Below are 19,086 nucleotides of genomic sequence, written 5' to 3'. Positions count from 1 at the left end.
TTGAACGTGTCATTTGAGGGCTCGTCACATTATTTCACAGATGCCAAATCGGCAATGAAATTTGCGAAACTCAGTGAGGGAAAGAAGAAAAAACTGGACTAGGGGTCCGCTAAGTTCCCCTCGGACACCAGACTAAGTGATATAGAATAGTAGTCAAACTTTTGCTACTACGGATGTCAAAGCATAATATGGCAATGTGATCTAACTTTGCAACTATTGTTCTAACTGTAAATGTGATCAGAAGACTGTTTTACATAGCTAAATTGACAACGCGCGACGCACGTCCCATAGGCGAATACTTAGTTCTTGGCTCACATATTCGAAAGCGGTCAATTCGTGTTCCAGGGAGATCTCCCTATTCTTGCCCTCATGCAAAAGTTGTGGGGCTATTTTTGTGGTTGTTTAAAGGGGGGTGGGTATTATGCATAAACTGTTTGGGGGGTTGGTGTGGGTGGGGGTAGGGTCGAGTCGGGTTTGTTAAAGTTGTTGAAAAGGTCAGTACTGAGAAGTGTAGGTCAGAAGAAACAGTCAGTACTTTTGATGTGGAATGTACCTCACCACCCAGCACAAAGTCACAAGCTGATGAACAGCGCATGTCTATTGTTAAGGCACGGTCCTTAGGCGCCCTACTGCATCCCACCCAATTATTTGAAATTCCGATTAACCTCTTATAATGTACTAACAAGGAATATCAGGGGGCTGAATAACTACCGCAAGACTAGACTTCTACACTCGTACCTAGCTAGACACAGCATCAACATTTGCTCCCTTCAAGAGACTCATTTAAACACTACCTCACATGTCGAATTGCACAACAAAAGATGGGACTCAATCTGCTCCTCCATCTATTCAAACTGCTTCAGAGGGGTATCAATATTGCTTAGAAAGGGATTGGGATGGACTTCTAATGAATCAACTGTGGACCCTGAGGACAGATACATTGTTTTGGCTGGGCACTGTGAGTATAACTTTAGGCAGTCTATGGCCGAATGTAGACACACCCGAATTCTTTCACTCGATACGGGCCAAGATAGCAACGGTGGGTAACAAAACCTTAGTATGGGGTGGCGACTTCAATGCACTAATAAATGATGATCTAGGCCAGAAGGGAGGCACTTGCAGTCGCAGCTCTAAACGGAATTCCCCTAGAGGGAATCCTAATAGATATCTGGATGAAGTGCACCCGGACAAATTAGAGGGTACTTGCATAACATCTCAACACAATGCCAGGTCATGTTTAGATTTTTCACAGGTATCTCGGGACATTGCGGCCTGAACTACAGATGTGAAGCATCTACCCAGGATACTATCAGATCATGCACATGTACTGCTGCGAATAAGCCTGCCGGATGGCCCCAGACATATGTTTAACTGGCGGCTACCCGCACACGCCCTAACGGATGCAGTGTTCCGTGAGGAAATAAGGGGAGACATAGCTGACTATTTTGACACAAATACAGGATCAGTCACAACTTAAGCTACACTACGGGAGGCCTTTATGGCTGTGATATGAGGGAAATGCATAACCAGGCAGGCCGGGGTGTTAAAGTCTATAAGAGGTTCCCTGGGGAAGCTCGAGACAGAAATTAGGAGCCTTGAGCTACAGTATTTCGAATCAGAAGAACACAGCATATTTGGAGACATAAGATCTAAAATCTCCGAGTATGAAGAAGAGGCACAGAGAGAAGTAAACTTCCTAGGGAAATATACTCAGGCTAGGAAGTATGGAGAAGGCGATAGAACTGGAAGGACACTAGCTAACCTTTTGCGTCCACCTTGCAAGGCCACATATATTACAGAAATACTCAGAGCAAATCAAGAATTTGTTTGAGGGTCTCAGGGAATCATGGAACAGTTCACAAACTTCTACACTTGACTGTACACATCTACTCTAGCAACAACCTCGGATGAACTCCAGGCATATCTGGACTCTCTTGAACTGCTCTGGTTGGGTAGAGCGCATAGAGCTTTTCTAGATGAGCCCTTTATGAAAGATGACATTATTCAAGATATTAGTACTCTACCCTCAGGAAAGGCACCCGGCTCTGATGAGCTTATGCCGGCATTTTACAAATGCTATGCCGAACAGCTGGCTCCGAAATTGCTAGCCTAAGAGTCGGGTATCCTCTCCCCCACAATGAGAGAAGCCATCATGTTAACTCTCCTTAAGCCGGTTAAACCCTCAAACGAAAGGGACTCCTATAGACCACTCTCACTGATTAATACCGACACAAAAATATAAGCAAAACTACTGGCTACCAGGATGCATCCTCTGCTTCCCCTGATTGCGTGTCCCGACCAATCTGTATTCATATCGGGGAGGTGCACGGCTCACAATCTCCGCACCTTCTTTGCCGTTTAGCATTATCTAGACCCCCATTATAAGGCCTTGGCAGCCCTATTAGACACAACCAAGTCTCTCGACTCGCTGGAATGGGCCTTTCCATTTACTATCCTAACTAGGTTAGGGGTAAGCCCATTATTTATAAACCAGCGAAAACTGCAATACACCCTACCGACCGCCAGACTCAGGTTAAATGGCCTAATCGCGACTCCGTTGGCTGGCACCCATGGCACGAGGCAGGGATTCCCTCTGTCTACTTTACTATTTGCCATAGCTTTGGAGCCACTAGCTGCGCGTATCCGGCAACATCATGCCGCTAGGGGACTCAGCTTCACCTCCAGAGGGCTAATAATATCATTATATGCGGACGATATAACCCTATACATCAATAACCCACCAGATAATCTTAATTGGGTCCTACGCGAACTCCTCAAATTTGGTGGCCTATCTGGCATACAAATAAATTGGTCAAAGTTAGTCTTCTTCCCACTAACTAATGGTACTATACTTTTCTCACTGGACTCTCCCTTCAAATGGGCTGACCGTCCTGTCCACTACCTTGGCATCTGGCTCTCTAGAGATCTGCAGGAGCTTTTGAGGAGAAAACTACGGTGAAGCTGTTGTCTGGTTTGAAAACAAGGTGGAAACCTGGACTCCATTACCGCTTTCCCTGGCCGATTACCAAGATGGTGGTATTACCAAAATTCCTATATCTATTTGTAAATCTGCCCCTTATACTCACACAGGCCTTCTTTAAAACCTTACGTTCCCTGATGGTGACCCTGGTATGGGCAGGTAAACAAGCTTGACTTTCATGGGAATTCTTAACACTTCCGCTGGCGCAGAGCGGACTAGGAGCCCCAGACCTCCAGCTCTCCGCTTACTGTGCACAAGCCCAGTTCTTGCACTATTGGATTACGCCCCCAAGAAGAGATCGGCACAGTCGAGGCATTAAATTGGAGCTGGGAGAGCCTAAAACACAGAGCCAAGCTGGATAATCTATATGCCCCATCATGCAGTCTTCCATCCGAGCATCCCCCTCCTTAGGCGACAAGAGCGGAGTGGCTCTGGCACAACAGTTATGCCTCCATACATTAGTTGATTTATATCCTGTGGATAACTTCAGGCGTCCTCCGGCAGAGAAAGAGGGTGAGAAGCCTAAATTCGTGGAATCCTTTTTATATCATTGTTTACAAGCAGAGTGCAGGCAAAGACGCGAGTCATTCCCAAAACCTCCACCTACACTACTTGCTCTTGAACAAGTGTTGACATGCTCTTCACAACGCAAACTCATCACACGGCTTTACAACACCATGCAAAACACACACCCGGTGAAAACACCTAAAGCGCTAGCCGGTTGGAATGAAGAACTAAGCCCTCCGCTAACAGAGGAGCAATGGAAGTACTGCTGTGGTCAACTGCGCATGTTGTCTCCCAACTATAAGTTGAGGTTGATCCACTTCAAATTTTTACATAGTTTCTACCGCACCCCTATACAGTTCTACCGAATGGGGATTAGATCATCATCCAGCTGCTGGAGATGTAGGATCTCACCGCAACCTTCTTACACTTGGCCTGGTCTTGTCATCAAAGGCGAAATACTGGGTTGCCATTGTCCTCACCATTGGGGATATTTTGGGAACATCACTTGAACCTACACCCTTATTAGGCATACTGGGATATGTAAAAGATGCATCAGTGGGTTCCCGCCGACTACTCGCCATGCTGCTGCTGCTGGCAAAACGTAGGGTAGCTATGCATTGGGGATCAGCTACAGCCCTGACAGTCAATTGCTGGCTACCGGATATTGCCTTTTGTCATACCCAACTATCACTGTTTTGGGAACGAATACCTATTACCTCCAGGCCCAAAGACATCTGGGATCAAATGTTGTCCTGGCTTCGAAATAGGGAAGTTGATAACAATTACGAGCTAAGTATTACCGCCAATGTTGTAGCAGAAGGGATCGTCCCGCCTGTTCGCCCCCGTGCACACTGGTGGGACTCCCTCAGTTGAAGAGTGTACTGTGATAGATTGCGTATAGAGTTTATGTTAATGTTAGAAAACTCTGACTCCTTAAGGCATAAGCAATGTATATCTGACCTGCTGTTAAATGTTCAGTTATTGTTCAATTATGTCAATTAATGGCACCAAAACTGGTGCGGGACATTGAGATATATATATTGAAAGATTGTTATATATGAAAAGATCAATAAAAAAGTTTAAAAAAAATAATAATACATGTCCAGAAGATAACATCATATGGCATGAATCAGAAACCATCTTACTTTAAAATAATACTTGGCCTAAAGATTACAGCATATGACATTTTATGGTTTAAATCTTTTATTGGATTATAAGACAAATGACAAAACAAGGAGCTTGACCATCAGCTCCCAAAATTCTCACATGACAGACTACAGGTGTCGTAGATAGCGGCAGTACTATAATAGGTGCATGGAGCAGGTCAGATAAGGCCGGTGATAGACGGCGCTGAAAGAAGCAATGTTAAAAAAAAAATAACTAACACTCCCACCCCCCTCCCCTCGTCCACCAAATCAAATACAAGAAGAGGGCTAAGAGAAAGGGAAAAAAGGGGGGGAAGGATGGGACAGAGTGCCTTGTGGATTAACGCGGTCTGCGAGACCCATGGGAGGAGCTCACTTGTGGTATTTGTGTATCCGCTAGACGCAAGAGTCGTAAATATCTAGGGCATGTCAGTTCCCTGAACTCTGATGTGAGTAGCGCCAGGAAGGGGCGCCACAGCTCAGGACCTCTACCCGCTAGCGTGAGAGACAGCTTTTCCATCCCCAACACCGTCCAAAGTCTCTGCAGCCATCTGGCGTATGAGAGGGGGGGGGGGGGCAGGGGGAAGCGCCAGTGTGCAAGTATATTCTGGGTAGCGGCTCCCAGGGCAATTGCGATAAGGCGACCTCTGCGAGACTTAGCTGGGTATATAAGCGGGTCGGGTCCAGAAGGATATAGGCAGGGAAGCGTGGAAGTTGTGTGTCTAGGTGAGCATCTATGTCGTCTTAAATGTGGGACCAGTACGGTTGGATTCGGCTGCAATCCCATAAGAGATGTTCCAATGTGCCCACCTCCCCACATTCTCTTCAACACAGGGCGCTTTGGTGAGGGTCACAATGGTGGAGGCGTTCCGTGGTGTAGTACCAGTAAGTTACCACTTTGGTCAGTGTCTCGGTGAGGCCTGAGTGATATGCAGAGTGTCTGGCCCTATAATAAATTCTATCCCATTCCTTATGAGTGAGAGTACGGCCTAAGTCCCTCTCCTACCGCGCTCGCCCTGCGTTATATGTGTGTACCGTGGTGAGTAGTAGATGCTTGTAAAGATCTGAAATGAGTTTCTTGTCGCTGGATCGAGTGACAAGCCATTTCTCATACGCAGTTAATAAACGCTGAGCACCAGGCTTGACTTGCGGTTGGAGAGCCCAATGTCGTAGTTGCAAATAGGATAGCCTCTCTGTTTCGGAAATACCGTAATCCGTCCGGAGACTGGAAATGGGATAATGCCTTCCAGGTCAAATAAATGACCCATCACTCTGCAAGGGGTAGGGCGCCAGTGTGTGAAGGCCTTGGCAATAGTACCCAGGTAGAACTCTGGGTTATTAAATAGTGGCGTGAGCGGGGAGGGGAACGACGTCAGCTCATGAGTAATAGCTGTGCGATCCCATGCTTCCATTGTAGTGCTCGTAATGTAAGAGGCATAGAGGTTAGGTGGTCTATGTGCTTTGTTAAGGAAGAGATGCCTTGTAGAGGTGTACCAGCAACTGCTTGGTCATGGAACAGCCAGCTCCGGAGGCAGAATTGCTATGGCGTGCTTAAACCTGGGTGAATCGCGCCAAGTCTGATTGGGTTTGTTGATCCAACCTGCAGGGAGACGCAGTGGAAGTGTCTGGAAGAGGTAAAGGCTCTGTGGGAGTATAGTCATCTTGTTAGCTGCTATTCTACCCAGCCAAGAGAGTGTATGGTGTTTCCATTGATCTAGCTCTTTACGGATGTGGGTGCGAAGCCTTTCATAGTTGGCAGCGATGGTGGCGGGAATAGTAGCACCTATTTGCACTCCCAGGTATGGAATGGTGGAAGTGGACCACTGTATCGGGTGTTCGTCGCGAATGTGAGCCAGGGTGTCCGATGCAAGTGAGATGTCGAGGGCAGTAGATTTGTCCATATTAACCTTAAACCCCGAAGCCCGCGCAAATTTATGGAGTTCGACGAAGAGAGCCCTCAGGGATTGGATTGGGTTGGAGAGGGAAAGCAGAATATCATCTGCGTATAAGCTGATGGTGTGGGTATCACCACCGAATTGAATCCCGGCTATGAGAGGGTATTGTCGGATTTGTTTTGCCAGCGGCTGCATGTAAAGCGCAAAGAGGAGGGGAGAAAGGGGACATCCCTGCCTTGTACCTCTGCTTATTTTGAATTGTGACGACGTCTGGCCGTTCACCCGAACCATCGCATTAGGTGAGCGATAGCAGTTTAGTATTTGTGTAAGCAATTTGTCCCCCAAACCAAATTTCAGCTGAACTTGCTCCAAATAGGGCCAGTGTACCCTGTCGAAGTCCTGCTCTGCGTCAATGGCCAGGAGCATGTATTCCCCTGAGGTGTGTGAGGCCTTTTCAATAAGGTGTAGAACTCTTTTAGTGTTATCACTGGTCTGTCTCTGCGGTATGAACCCCGCCTGGTCTGGTTCCTCTAGCTGGGGCATATAGGGCGATAGGCTTGTTGCTAATATACTCGTGTATAGCTTTATATCAATATTCAGGAGGGAGATGGGTCTATAGGCGCTCCAGGTTTGGGGATGACTACTATTGAAGCTTCCAGCATTTCTCCGGGGATGGTCCCCGTTTGCGCGAAGGAATTAAAAAGGTCCCGCAGCAGGGGAGAAATTTGGCCTCAAAAGGTTTTATAGAAGGCTGCAGAGTAGCCATCGGGCCCTGGTGATTTACCGATTCGAAGGCGGGAGGTGGCCGCTATAACCTCCTCTGTCCCTTAATCCCTATCCAGAAATTCTGCCTGTGCTGAGAGAGTGGGGTTATCTGTGCAGTCTCCAGGTAGTCAAGACTATGAAGAGCGTCAAGAGAGTCGCTCGAGTATAGGTCTGCATAGGCGTTCGCTATGTCAGCGTCTTCCGTCTTGGGCTCTTCCCCGGGAACCCGAATGACCTGTACACCCTGACGTTGTCGCACTTGTCTCAGTTTGTGCGCCAAAAGGCGGCCACATCTGTCGCCCCCGTTTAGTAGGAGTGGCGGAGACGAAGGGCCGAGTATTCGGCTTTGTCCTGATGTAGTGCTGCTAATTGCTTCCTCTCTATACAGAGCTGGTGCCAGGCACGCGCTGCGCCTGTGCGTTGGTGCATCTGTTCTAGCTCCGCAACTCGCGGGGTTAGCTCTGCTCTCTTGTTACTGCGTTCCACATTATTGGCCGCAGATATAGCGATGGATTCCCCACTTAAGACGGCTTTGAGGGCGGAACACTGCGTCGCTAAAGCGGGATCAGGGTTAGCATTGGGCGTCAGGAAATTTGTGATGGCTGTCTTGATTTGGGTGACTGTAGATGCATGGTGTAGTAGTGTGTCGCGCATACGCCAGTGTCGCTGTGGTTGTCGGGTATGGGGGAATTGAAATGTGGCTACCACTGGGTAGTGATCCGACAGGGATGCAGGGAGAATTTCAGTGTCTATCGCAAGCGCCTGTTAGGGGGTAGAGCTAAGGAAGTAATATAGTCTGGCATATGTTTTATGTGCCCCAGAGTAGTATGTATAGGTCCGGCTGCGGGGGTGAAAATGGCGCCACATATCTGAGAGTCCAAGGTCCCGAAGTCGATCCAAGTCAGTCCGGGAGATGGCCCCAACCTGTGTCGAGCGCTGACAAGAGCGGTCAGTGACGTTGTCGAAGACCATGCTTAAGTCTCCCCCTAACAGCAAGTGTCATTCAGAGTTGGCCTTCGCCTCCGTAAGTGCAGTATGGAAAAATCTCCCCTGTCCTTCGTTGGGGGCATAGAAAGAACCCACAATGAGGGGGATCCCCACTACCTGAAATCGATATGTGAGTAAGCGGCCCTTAATTTCAGCCTCCTTCTGGAGGACCTTACCCTGGAAAGGACGGGAGACCAGTATAGGAACCCCGGCTGATTTAGTGGAGTTAGAGGAAAATAGTTGTGTGGGGAATGCACGGGATCTCAATCTCTGGTGATCTTTAGAGACCAGGTGGGTCTCTTGTTGAAGGCAGATATCAGCTTTTGATTGTTCTAAGTAATGGAGGACCACCTTTCGTTTAACCGGGTTGTTGAGGCCGCGGACATTAAGGGTGAGAATTTTAAGCGGTTTCTGGGGCATGTGGCATGTGGGGGAAGAATTGGCTGAGACGAGGTCCGGGAGGGCCTCTCAAAAGCTCCTGGCTAGAAGAGGGAAATGCCATCCCATGGCGCCGCAACCTGGTGCCTGGAGGGGGGTAGAAGGTGGACGAGGGGGACAACACCCGAAAAAATACCCTGCAAAACCCGCTCAAAAGAAAGCCCCAACCCACCCTAACCCGAAAACAGCCCAAACAAGAACAGTCCATAGTCTCAAGACGACTGGTGTATTAGGGGGGTGCGGAAAGGCATAAGATCTCCAGGCCCATCACTTGTCCTCAGAGCCCGCTACGGGCGATTTCGGAGGCGGGCGGCTTCCTAGGGCGCCGTCTCCTGCCCTGGCGCTGCCATCCTGATGGAGAGATTTCCTGCCTCGGACCTGCACCATTGGCGTAGTCATCCTCGCTTGGTGGAGCCAAGCCCAACAGGTGGCAAGCGTCCATCAAAGAGCGAAGATGGTGGAGTTTGCCATTGTATCTAAAGATGAGGCGGAATGGGTGTCCCCAAGAATATGAGATCCCCTGCTGCCGCAGGTGGTCAGTCACTGGGCGGAACTTCCGTCTTCGCTGAAGGGTGATCAGCGCCAGGTCCTGGTATAGGTCCAGGGAGAGTGGCACTGGTATGAGATGGGGTGCATAGTCCGTGCCTTAGAAAGAATAGACTCCTTTGTCTTGAAGTCGTGAACGCACACCAGGATGTCTGCTGGGGGTGCGTCCAAAACGACATCAGCCTCGTGAGAGTCTCCGAGTATGTGCAGAAAGAGGCCACCTGTGAAAGCAAATAGGTCCCGAGTGTCATCGGTCGTCCTCACCCCCGGATTCGGATGTTGTGTCTGCGGGAGCGGTTTTCGATATCCTCCAGATGTATTTGCATGTCCATATTCTGGTCTTGCAACCGGAGGACTTCTTGTTGGAGCGACGTCAGATCTGTGACTGTGGAGTTGCTTTTCTCTTCGAGTGCGGCAACCCGCTCTCCGACCCCGTCAACATCCCGGCGAATGTCTTTAAGTTCTGTGGCAAATTCGGTTTTGACTGACTGGATGTCTTCCCTAAGTGTGAGGAAGAGCGACTCTAGGAAAGCTTTTGTGGTGGGTTTGTCCCCCGCGGCCGCGGGACGTTTCGCTGTCTCGGCCTCCGGTGTTGTGGCAGCCATATCAGGGATGGACTGCGAGCGGCCAAAGATATCCTTCAGGGGTTTCGGCTTGTTGGTCCTGGATTTGGATATGCTCTCCTGGTTCTCCCGATACCCTTCCACGCAGCGGTGAGGGACTGGCGGGTCCCCAGGCATGCACGAATCGTCCAGCCGCTAATCACAGGTCACTCGGGAGATGTAGGGCAGGGAGGAACCAAGGCGGATGATCCCCAACAATCTCAGCAGCACGGATGTCCAGGATCTGGCGACGGTCCGGTGATTCTCTGGCAGCGCTGGTCCAGGCGTAGGGAACCCCCATCAGCGAGGGGGGTGCGTAACAGATTATGGAGGGCTCGGGGGAGGATCCTAAAGTATGGCACTGTGTATCGGGGATAAGTCCAGCACCAGGGCGGTGCAAGTCCGCAGTGTCAGCCACTCCTCGGTCACCACAGGCCCCAAGGGCTCTCCACCCGCTGTCCGGGCAGGGCCCCAGTGTCTCCCCTCGCACCGCACTCAGAAATGGCGCAGGGTTCTAGGACGTGGATAGTCCAACTCCTCGGACCCTCGTAACAGCCCAGCCACCTCCTGTATCGCAGAGGCCAAACACAAGGCCACTATAGCCCCAGGTACTTTCTGGTTGGTGCTATGTAGAGCGAAGGAGCCCGCCAGGCCGAGACACTTCCCCAAGCGCGCACCCCACAACCAGGCTGGACCGGCGGTGGGTCCGTTAGATGCTACAGCGCGGCAAGTCCGCTATGGGGGAGCAACGCAGTCGCCGGTCCAGCCCCGGATGTCCACCCCCTCCTGTCTTGCTGCGCCGCTCTCAAGTAGGTCGCCGAGGCCTCTGTCACCCCGGGTCGGGAGTCCTCGCGGGCCGCTCTGTTGGCGTCAAAGTCCAGATGGGGGCAGCGCCCAGCCTCCGCTTGGTTAGATATGTAGAGAAGCACCCACAGGTCTGCTGAACTGCCGGGCCGGCCCACGATAAGAAGTCGCCACTCCTGCCGCCCGGGAAGGTCGGAGGGGCCTCCAGCCGGCCCGACTACCTCAGCCCCATCAGCAACGTCGCCGCCAAATTCACCCATATGCTGGTCTCCGTACCCGCCCCCACCAGGCCGAGGATCTGCGCGTCCTACCGCCACAGCGCGTGAGAGGGGGCCGCGAAGCACTCAACTCGTGCCCGGCGGGGAGCCCGTGAGGCCTTCCTGCTCTTGCTGCGGGGCGGTCACCGATGTCACCAGCAGGCGGTGATGTAAGTCCGCTTTAGTCTGTGGGCCAGGTCTGCCGGATGTTGGCCGGACCTTTCGCCACCTGCGGCACCTCCTCTATCCCTCCACTCCAAGCCCCAGTCTCAGTGGTCAGCACCCTAATGTCCGCGAGGCAGGGCTCCCCAGGGGCAGCCCCACACCTCAAGGGATAGCACAGTCTCCCTGGGGTACAGCCCAAGGTGAACGAAAGGGCCCTTGGGGCTCGCGTGATCTGCAGCCGGGTCTACCGCATTCCCAACCGGCAGCGCGTACCTGAGGCCGATGCTTCGTGCGGCCCAGGGCGCCGGGCAGGCCCAGGATCTCTGCAACCATCTGCCGTCGGGAGCAGCAACCCCAGTGTCCGCTGGCGATCGTCCGGTGCAGCGAGGACACCCCTCCAGACGTCAAGAGGGCGAGATGCTCAGAGGGGGGGGGCCGAGAGGGAAGAAGCCGGCCTCGGTGTCCCGTATCTCGGGCACCGCGTTGACGATGCTGCGCACACGTGGGGCAGCCGGGTATGCCTCTCAGCTTCCCCTGGCTCTGACGGGGTCCAAGTACCGGCTCAGTCGAGACGGCGGGCACTCCACGGGCTTAGAGGGTCGATCTCTTGCTAAATGGATCCACAGGGACCGTGCTGTGGTGTCACGGGCGAGCGGCGGACAGGAGCCCAGAAACGAGCATCCTACCTTGCCGCCATCTTGGCCAAGCCCCAAGCATATGACATTTTAAAAGAATATATGTCCCAAAAGAGTACATCATATGGTATTTAGTAAAATGGACTATACGTAGCAAACAGGAAGAGTGATCAAATAGTTTTACTCCTATAAATTAAAGGGCCTGTTAAGGTGCATTTATGTAATATTTTGGAGAGAGCAGATTATAGAAAATTGAAAGATTGTCGGTTAATTTCTAATTATCCCATAGATGTGGTTGGTCTGCTGTTGGTTATGGGAGGAATTTGCTCATTAGAACGATCTTAGCTGCCTTCTTGAATACTGTAGTGGTGGGATACTGCTAATGTTTGGAGGAAGCAAATTCCAAATTCACTGTGCAGCTCCAGAGAACGTTCTATTGTATGCTCTCTTCTTGTGGAAGAACGGGATTTTTAGTAAAAGATCTCTGGCGCTCCGAGAAAATCTGCTTCCTCCAGATATCTTAATTTTCTGGGCTAGGTACATTGGTGTTTTGTAGTGAATCGCTTTGTGTGTGATACATGCCATCTATAGTTAGAATCTTGCTTCATATGATGTGGTCAAATTTTATAGAGCCAGTTATGAGTCTTGCGGCCACATTGAGACAAGCTGTTAGTGGAGCTGTCGAAATCTTGGGTAGTCCTGATAAAGTTGTACATCCGTATTCAATCTTCCAGATGACTAATGCCTGGACTGCCGTTTTAAGGTCTGATGTTTCAATGAATGGTTTCAGTTTTCTAAGATAGCTCCAATGAAACCAAGCATTTTATGCCATTGTGTTGATATGGGTTTGCATGTCTAGGTTCTTATCCCTTTAAACTATAGGGGTTACGTCCGTTTCGGGGGCCCGGTAGGACGTGCAATATTTTTTCAAAAAGGATTACCTGGCCACCAGTTTTGGAACTGCTAGTTACTCATGCAGATTTGGAAATACAACACATCACGTCATTGCATTTTACTTTCACAGTTGTACTGATTCAACTTAATTTCAAACATCCTTTCATTTTTTTTTAAAGCATGAAAAGAATACACATTTCATTCATTTATACATTCCTCATGAATAAATGTTAATAAACACATAAAAAACTGGACAATTCAAAAACCTAAACATGACGACAATCAATTCAAATCTAACGATTAATTCAAACAATTACACCAGTCGGTGATTCAAACAATGCCTGTAAGCGCTATGACATTAAGTATTGTGCAGTTCGTTGAGCGCTTCAAACTGGTATACTGCGGGGACAACTTTCTCTGGAAGTGATTTGCTCTCGGGGTATATTTCATGTAGTGGCACCCACTCTAGAGCTTGTTCTTATCCAGCATAATTCCTAGAGACTTGGTTGAGTCCACTAGTATCCAAGTACAATTTAGCACAGTGATCACCTTGGTTCATTCTTTAATTACTGAAGAGCTTTTAGGGGGGCAATCAAAAGGAATTCGTTTTTTTCGAGTTTACTTTAAGATCATCTTTAATGCCGGGTTCATCTTCTTGATCTTCTTCAGCGACGCAATCTTAATATACATCTGTGTGTCATTTGCATACATGTGGTACTCCAACCTGAATATCTGATTAGGTGATGGTAAAGACAGTTTTGATTCACCAGAAATCTTTGTGATTTGTGCTCTAAGAAAGATTTAAACCATTCTAGGACTGTGCCTGATAATCTCATCCTATTTTCAAGTCACTCTACTAATTTGACATGGTTTAAAGTCTTGAATACGGACGAAAGGTCAAGAAGAACTAGAAGACAAGTTTCATTATGGTCTAGTGCAAGTAGGGCGTTATCCACTAAATGCAGAATTGCTGTTTTGGTACTATTTATTATTTATTATTTATTTTATTATTTGAATTCATAATGCGCAGCAGCTACCCAAAAAGGGTATCCCGGTGCAACCGCAGATCCGAAGTGTGGATGGAATCTTAGTAGCCGGTTAATGGTTGAAAAAACAGGTCTTCAAGAATTTGCAAAATTGAATATAGTCAGTCTCCTGGCGTAGTGCAGTAGGCAATGTATTTCACAATGATGGCCCCAGACAGGAAAAGGACCTTCCACTCATCCGGGAAAGTTTGATTTTGGGAATGATGAATTTCCCTTGCGTGGAGGAACGGAGGTTACAACAGGGGAAATAGGGACAGACCAAGGATTGAAGGTATTGCGGGGCGTTACCTGATTTGATTTTATGCATGAAGCTCAGGGCTTTGAATTTGACTCGGTTTTCTACCCTGAGCCAATGCAAGTTTCGTAGATGTGGAGTAATGGATGGGGCTCTTGGGACCCTGCACAGCAGCCTGGCTGCAGAATTCTGCACCATCTGCAGCCTGCATGTTATGACTTTGTTTGAGCCCAAGTAGAGCACTTCCGTAGTCCAGCCTTGATGTGATCAGGGCATTGACCACGGTTTTCTGAGTGGACTCTGGTAACATCCAGCAGATTTGTTTTTGCCATTTGAGAATGGCAAAACACGTAGCTTTTGCTTAGCATGCACTCGCAAGCGGTAAAAGGGAGTCATCAATGATGATGCCCAGGTTACGTGCTTGGGGGGGAAGGTGTGGGAAGAGCGCCCATTTCACACGGCCAGTGTTGAGGACCCCACAGATTTTTGTTTTTCTCTCCATTTAATTTAAGATAGTTTTGTTGCATCCATGATGCTATTTTGATTAGACTCATTTGTAGGGGGGAAGAGTCCTTAGTGTTCTTTGAGGAGAGAGAGAAAATAATTTGGAAATCATAGGCATATGAATAGAAGTACAGCCCAGATTCCTCTAACACTTCAGCTAGGGGTCTTACATACAAAGTAGAGGACTAAGTATGGAGCCCTGTGGCACCCCACGGGCGAAAAAATGAGTTTCTGAGCAGGCTGTACGGGAAAAAACTTGAAAGCTGCAATTAGTCAGGAATGAGGTGAGCCAGTTGAGAGCTGAGCCACGGATGCCCAAAAAACTAAGAGTGTTGATTAAAACAGAATGAGACACCGTATCAAATACAAATGCAAATGCAGCGCTTAAATCCAATAGGATAAGAGCCACGGTCTGACCTGACCCCCGATTGTCAGTCACCTAATAGCATCAATTCAGTAATGTGTTGGCTTAGTTGTTGTTGCACACATATTTCCAGTGCCTTGGCTAGAATGGGGATGTTGGTTACCAGTCGAAAGTTATTCAGGTCCAAGGGGTTATCTTTTGGGTTTTTTATGATGGGGATGACTTGGCCAGTTTTTAGGCAGTCTGTTAAGGATCCTTGAGATAGCGAAGCAATAATAAACTTAGTCCAAATGGGGATGAGAATATGGTTGATTGTAGACAAACATTTTAAGGGGAGAGAATCATTGTAGTGGTTGTTCGGTTTTATAGTCAATAAGGTTTTGGCAATATCTTTGTCGTCATATAGCTTGAATGTTGACCATTGAACTTTTATTTTGGGCATTGACCTAACGGGTTGAAATGGATGATCAGCTAGTGCACTCTTTAGGTTAGTGGGGTTATCAGCAGCTGTCCTGAGCTTGTTCTCCAAGGAGTTGGCTTTTGCTTTAAAGAAGGATTAGAATGCCTCACAGCTTATTTGCGATTGAAATGCTATTTGTGAGGATTTGATCATTTTGTCAGATTGTTGTTTTAACATTACGAAAAGTTTACTCTGTCTATTTTTAGTGTTCTCAAGTTCCGATCTAAAGAATTCTTTTTTTGACTTTAGAATACTTTTGTTGCAGGCGTTTCTGATCTTTCTTAGCAGTTTTATTTGGGGGGATGATGGGTGCCGTCTCCATTTCCGTTCGGCTAGTCTCAGTTTTCGCCTTTCTTTATTAAGAGAAACGCCCATTTGAATATCTCATGCCTCTGGAAATTTTCAGTATCTCTTTATTTAGATAGGGGCGCTGGCTCCACCACAGTACTGCAAATGATGCTACTGTGATTCCACTGGAGCTATACAACACCCCCTACTGGCACCCTGATGTCCGTTCCCATTTCTTTTCACGAGTTATTGCAACAAATCTGGTGGAGCTTGTAACAATGTCAGACTTCGAATCCAGCAGGCACTGTGATGGGCAGATGTCCATCATTGATCCACACTATTTATGTTTTTAGTGACTGTGGTTCTAGAAGGTCATGTTAGTCATTAGTCATGCATCCCAGGGCCATCAAAGAGAGTGAGGCCAAGCCTCTTTTATTCCGGGCCCAAGACAATTGCCCATGTATGAAGTCTCCATCGTCAAAGTCCACTTGACCCAAACACAAGAAGTTAGAACACAAACTGAACTGCGCCAGACTTTCAAAGGTGAGTCACTGTGGTGTTTTCCTATACCTCAGGTCTAGAGCTGGTCCTTGTACCCCAAGAAGAGGAGACGCCTACAGTTCCTCCAGACCCTACACCGTCTCCAGAGCCACCAATGCATGTGGCCCTACAGTCTTGTCTCAGCCCTGTCCAGAGTTTCCAACTCTTTAGACAAATCCTACGTTGTTCCTCAGTGCCTTGTTTGAGGTGTGCTGCTGGGCAGTGGTTGCCAGTGAAGCACCTTCAGGCCCCACGGTCCAGGTCCTTATGGGTGGACTATTTGGGTTGCTGCCGCCCAGTCTTCCCTCTGCAATTGTTTCTCCCTTTCTGACTTGGCCGCCCATTCCTTAGCCTCTAGCTCTGATGACAGTGACTTCTTCGGTTCTGGCACAGAGGCCAACGCCATCTCAGGTCTTGATTATTCAGAGAGGCTCATCCTCTGTCTCTGCAAGCTCCAGGTCGACCTCTGGCAACGATACCAACGTCACCCACTCCATCAACGTCTTCTCCAACACCTCTACCAGTAATGGAAATACCAGACCATGTACACAGATCCCATATTGATGCACAGAGGCTTGCGGAAGAACAAAGGTGTGTCTTTAGAGGGTATTCTGGTCCTCTAGGGGTACCAATGCAGGACACAGATGAAATTGATGGTCAATCTGTCTGGACCTCAAATATGTGTCCTTGTGAGAAGCCAGTAGTTTAGACATCTTCCATGAATAGGAATTACTCTCACACTGGCCTCCTTCTACCAAAGGTCACTTCATATCACACCATTTTACAGAAAGTAGCATAAGTTATGGAATTGCCCTGGCCATCCGTAGAGGTAAATTCAAACACCTTGACTGAAGTTCTACACCTCATTACCCAGACATTAGAGCCATTGCTACCAGGGCCGGACTGGCCATGGCGGGCACCGGGCAATCCCCTGGTGCGCCGCACGGGTGGGGGCCTGTTTTGGGACCCTGGGGGCCGTTTTTGCTGCTTAGCTGCAAAATCGGTTCTGTACCAAAATCGGCCGAAAACTGGCCCTGGCAAAGAGCTCGGCGGCACCCCCCCCCCCCCCCCCCCCAACACTCCCCCTCCAACATTCCCATCCCCCCAAGTGGGGAGGGAGCCCGGCCGAGCACTTGCCAGGGCCGGTTGTGGTTTCCAGTCCGGCCCTGATTGCTACCCATCAAGGATGCCATCGCTCATCCATTCATGGCGGTGGGAGAAAAGCCAATCTCAGCCCCTGCTGTAGTTGACTAATGGCCAGGTGATATAGACAAGCCCCAGGTGACATGCCTTTCCTGTTAACACATCCCACCCCCTCAGAGCCTGGGGGCCCAAGCGCCCCTTTCTCTACGGTATCGCCTTGGGATTTCCCTACCATTCCATCAGACAGGAAGTCAAAGACAGAAGAGCACTTTGGAAAGAAATCTTTAGTAATAGGGAGTATGGCTCTTTAATCCCTTAATTGCACTTGTTGAATGTGTCGCTACTCCCATGCCCTGTTGGACATGGCCCAAATTGTTTTTAAAATCTACCATAACACCTGAAGGGACATTTTTCAGACTTTGAGCGGGATGGTCAGACAGTGGCCTCATGGTTTGAACACTGCTGATTCCGCACTTCCATGGCATTAAGGTTTCACACCTGGTTATGTTTCACCATTGATGTTCAAGCACCCATGAGGGACTTCCTCTTTTATGGTTCATGGCTGTTCGAAGAACAGGCAGATTTGGCCTTCAAGAGATTCAATGATAGAACCACAACTAGATCTCCAAACCCAGCAGTTATACTACAGACAGTATGGTAATTATTGGGGATTTACTAGAGGTTTTTCCTTTTGTGCCAGACAGAAAGGCCAGCAGGAACAGTAAGAGAACTCCTTGTTTACTGGGGTTGTAAGGGTAGAGACCAAGTCTTACCTATCCCTACCTCTCTTCGTCTCCCTTCTCTTCTTCCTTTCCAGTCATGACAGGGAGCAACCCTAGTTCTCTCTTGGAGCACAAAGCACCAGTTGGAGGATGAGTATCCTCCTTACCATAAGCATGAGAGACTATTACGTCAAATGGATATTGCAGATCGTGGAAAGAGAGTATATTCTACCCTTCCAAAATGCTCCTCCCCCACTCTTTCCTCAATTTCCCCCTCTTCTGCAGACCACCCACTCATCCTTTAAACAGAGATAGATGTTTACTCTAGGAAAGGGTAGTGGAATTTGTCAGACCAGGAATAGGGCCAAGTATGCTACTTTCTGCACTTTCAAATTTAGCTGATCCTAAACCTTATAGTCTTAAACTGGTTCCTGGCCAAGGAAAGTTTCAAGATGCTGTCCTTTGTTCAGGTGTTGTTAGTGCTGGAAATGAAAGATTGGATGTTGTCTGTTAATCTGTAGAATGCGTATTTTCACATACCAGTTCTGCAACTGCACAGGAAGTATGTGCTCTTCATAGTGAGATCGTGCATTACTGGTTTGCGGTCCTCCCATTCAGCTTAACTTCTACTCAGTGAGGCTTCATGAAGGTGATGCCACTAGTCGCTGCTCATCAGGAATCCCAGTGTTTGGGTGATTGGATGATTAGCTCCTCAAGGCCAAGTTTCTGGATATGATTTTGCATTACCTGCAATCGACAGTGCCGTTGCTGTACAATCTGTACTTTTCTATCAACATGTGCAAGTCTCAACTGGTGCTCTCTCAGTGCATCCTCTTCATAGGAGCAGTACTCGACACTACAAAGAGACGTGCATTTCCCCCTCCTCCGAGATTAAGGGATATATTCAAGTTAGGATTCAGGTGTTTCAGAAAGGAGTACACATTCCAGTCCTGATTAATTTACGTCTGCTTTGCCTTCTGACTTCCTGCATCCTCCTGGTTACCTTTGTACACTGTCAAATGAGTGCTCTCCAGTGACGCCTCTGCAGACAGTGGTTCCAATCAGGCGAAAAGCTCTCACATTCAATATTTTTCTCGAGGGACAGTATGGTCCATTAGTTGTGGTAGAGTGTGGAGAAGAGCCTAGTTCAAGGGATGGTCTTCC

The 19,086-nt window shown here is 48.6% G+C and overlaps 1 protein-coding gene across 4 annotated transcripts in view; it reads left to right on the top strand.

Annotated features, from left to right (window-relative positions):
• NEDD4 (NEDD4 E3 ubiquitin protein ligase) overlaps window positions 1-19,086 on the top strand; it is a 2,078,892-nt gene that overhangs the window by 1,570,574 nt on the left and 489,232 nt on the right. The gene's annotated exons all lie outside the window — the stretch shown is intronic.

The sequence above is a fragment of the Lissotriton helveticus genome, chromosome 3_2 (genome assembly GCF_964261635.1).
Source record: "Lissotriton helveticus chromosome 3_2, aLisHel1.1, whole genome shotgun sequence".
NCBI classification, from domain to species: Eukaryota; Metazoa; Chordata; class Amphibia; order Caudata; family Salamandridae; genus Lissotriton; species Lissotriton helveticus.
The sequence above is the reverse complement of the archived record's forward strand: the minus strand, read 5'-3'. Positions and strand labels throughout refer to the sequence as shown.